At 44.4% G+C, this 3,229-nt stretch overlaps 1 protein-coding gene across 1 annotated transcript in view; it reads left to right on the top strand.

Moving 5' to 3' along the window:
• The window catches only part of CRYL1 (crystallin lambda 1), a 332,669-nt gene that overhangs the window by 327,833 nt on the left and 1,607 nt on the right, over positions 1-3,229 (top strand). The window lies entirely within an intron of this gene.

Here is a 3,229-nt window from a genome sequence, read left to right as displayed (position 1 = left end):
AAAAAAAAAAACAAACCCATTGCCATGGAGTCAATGCTACCTCATAGTGACTCCACTGGCTTTCTGAGGCAGTAAGCCTTTATAGAAGTAGATTGCCCCATCTTCCTTCCACAAAGCAGCTGGTGGGTTTGAACCGTCAGCATTCTGGTTAGCACTCAGATGCCTTAGGCACTGCACCACCAAAGCTCCTTGACTAAGGCTTGGACAGAGTGAACTCTCCAAACCTACCTCTTAGACCAAATATGCAATATGTTAAAATGCCTGCCAGGCGTGCTGTTTGCGGTTGTTGTGAGCAGCCCTGGAGTCAGCCCAGTGTATGGTGACCTTATGCACAATGCGCTCAGGCACTTGTGAACCACAGGGGTTGCAATGGCTGATTTTTAGGAGATTGCCAGGCCTTTCTTCCTAGTCTGTCTTAGTCTGAAAACTCTGCTGAAACCTGTTCAGCGTTATCATAGAGTAATGATGAGAAATCTGCTTAAAATTAAAAAGAAAGATGTATTGAAAATTGAGGACAGCTTAAGCTGGAAGAAGACTGAATTCCACTGCATCAAATCAGATCCTGAAAAATGGTAAAGCTGAAGAGACATTCTTATAGCAAAACGAGGAACCTGAAGTACGCTACTTGATTGGTGGTTACAAACTTAGGTCATCGCGAGGCAGGACTTCCTGAAATGATTGGTTATGGTGTGGTAATTGCAAGGGTTTGTGCAGACAGGAAGCAGCTGTGGTGGTGGTGTGGTTAAGGCGTTTGGCTGCTTAACCTGTAAAGGTCAGTGGTTCTAACTCACCAGACATTCCATGGAAGAAAGATGGGATGGTTTGCTTTCATAAAGATTTACAGCCTTGGAAACCCAATGAGGGTCTCTGAGTTGGAATGGACTTGATGACAGTGAGTTTTTGAGTTCAGGGAGGGTCAATGATTGAAGACCAGATCAGCTTCAGCTTAATGCCTTTTAAAATGTAAAGGTCAGCCATCTGGTTAAAGGGACAGTGAGTTACAAAACAGATTTTCCAATAGTGGATTGTTAAGAAAACTGCCTTAAGGAAAAATTATTTCCTGAGGACATCTTACACAAAGGTTTGGTAATTGAGCAAAGACCCCCAGGGAGCATTCTAGAGACTTTCTGTTTGGCTTAACTGCAGAAAAACATTTCCCCTGGTTTGCAGTCAAATGCCTTAGGCACTGTACCTGATTAAGTTTATATAAAGTTTAACTTAACTAAAGGGGTTGGGCCCAACCCTCAAGCCAATTGTTTCGTATTTACCAGACCCGAGTCTTTAAAGGTCTTAAAAAGGAGATCTAGTGGCGTAGTGCCATAAGACATTTGACTGCTAACCAGAAGTTTAGAGCTTCAAACCCACCAACCACTCTGAGGAAGGAAGATGGGGCAATCTACTTCCATAAAGATTTACCACCTCGGAAACCCAGTGGAGGTCACTATGAGTCAGAATTGACTCAATGGCAGTGAGTTTAGGTTTTTATTTATTTTTGTTTTGTTTTAAAAGTCCTTGCACAGCATCATAGCAATGGGTGGTGGCCGTGCATGAAGTTACTGGCCAGGAATCAACTCAGGTCTACTGCATAGAAGAGGAGAATTTTACCACTGAACCACCACTGTCCCCTTGCCATGCTATAGGCACACAATAAAGTGGGTGTTAGCATTCATGGGGGCCCTGGTGGCACCAACAGTTGAGTGCTTGGCTGCTAAGGTGGTTCAAGCCCAGCCAGGGACTCCACAAGAGAAAGATCTGGTGGTCTGCCTCCATAAATACTACAGCCAGGACAACACTTTGGGGGTAGTTCTAATGTTTCTCATGGGTCTCTATGAGGCAGAACGGACTTGACAGCACCCAAACGACAGCATTCACAGGATGAGAACGAATGTTGTGCTAGGAGATAAAAGACCCCAGAGTCAAACATGTTCTGTAGAGACCCTTTTATTAAGCCTTAAACAAGACAAAGACAGTCATCAGAATGAGGGACACTATCAACCTGTACACAGTGTAGAAAGCTGAATGGAGTCCACTGAATCATATATATAACAGAAAACAAAGGAAATCATCACAAATTCACAACTGGTGGAAGGTCAGTTCATCACTGTCATGGGAAGGACTGCAGAATTGGGAAGAGGACCGTGATTGGGTTATGTATATAAGTGCAGATTCAAAAGGATTACAGGATTAATTCTGGGGCTTGACCAACATGCTGCCCTGAATCATAGCTACAAGGTGTCTGCAAGACAATACCAGGACCCCAACCTGTAACTAGGAGCTGTGGTAACACAGTGGTTAAGGCATTCAGCTGCTAACCAAAAGGTTGGTGCTTTGAAGCCAACATTTGCTCCATAGGAGAAAGATGAGACAGTCTGCTTCCATAAAAATTTACAGCCTTGGAAACCCTATGGGGTAGTTCTACTCTGTCCTATAGGGTCACTGTGAGTCAGGGCTTGACTTGATGGCAGTGTTTGGTTTAACCTTTATATTAGATTGTTGTTGTTATGTGCTGTCGAGTTGGACCCGACTCAAAGCAACCCCTCCTTGGGTTTCTGAGGCGGTATCACTACGGATGTAGATTGCCCCATCTTCCTTCCAAGGAGTTGCTGATGGGTGTGAACCGCCAGGCTTGTGGTTAACAGTAAAGTGCCTTAGGCATTACCCTAGCAGAGCTCCTTTAAATTAGATAGCATGCAGCTATTTTCAGTAAATAATTAAATACACACCCTGGCAAGTTCCCTGAGGGCAAACTGCCCCTCCCTAGGTTTGTCCCAGACATGTCTAAGCATAGGCACATTCCTTGATCAGGAAGAACTCAAATGGTATCTGAACTTATGTCAAGACCCCAAATGGAGTTAGGGCTCCCACTGTAGATCACAACCTTCCTTCCACAAACCAAGTGCTTTAGAATTTAAACTCTAACACAGTGTATAACAGATTGCAGTGAGTGGTGTTTGACATCTTTGGTGCTTGGAAAACACATCTACAGCACTTACACAAGTAGTGTAGATACATCGTTGAAGGAGACACTTTTGGTGACTGTAGCTTCATGTAACATTCAACAGGTGAATGGCGGCCTGGCTGGAAGTCTCTGTGAGATGTGCTGACAGAGGTGGGACCTTAGGCCAAGTCTCCCTTGGCTCTCAGCATTTGGAGAGCTGAGAGAAGGCTTTACTGTGGCTTATGGTGAAGATTGCCATTCCCCAGTACCAGCTGACCATGGGATCTGTCC

Source organism: Orycteropus afer, unplaced genomic scaffold (genome assembly GCF_000298275.1).
Source record: "Orycteropus afer afer isolate SDZICR_OR568_19922 unplaced genomic scaffold, OryAfe1.0 scaffold00092, whole genome shotgun sequence".
In the NCBI taxonomy this organism is placed as follows: domain Eukaryota; kingdom Metazoa; phylum Chordata; class Mammalia; order Tubulidentata; family Orycteropodidae; genus Orycteropus; species Orycteropus afer.
This window is presented reverse-complemented; position numbering and strand designations above follow the sequence as displayed.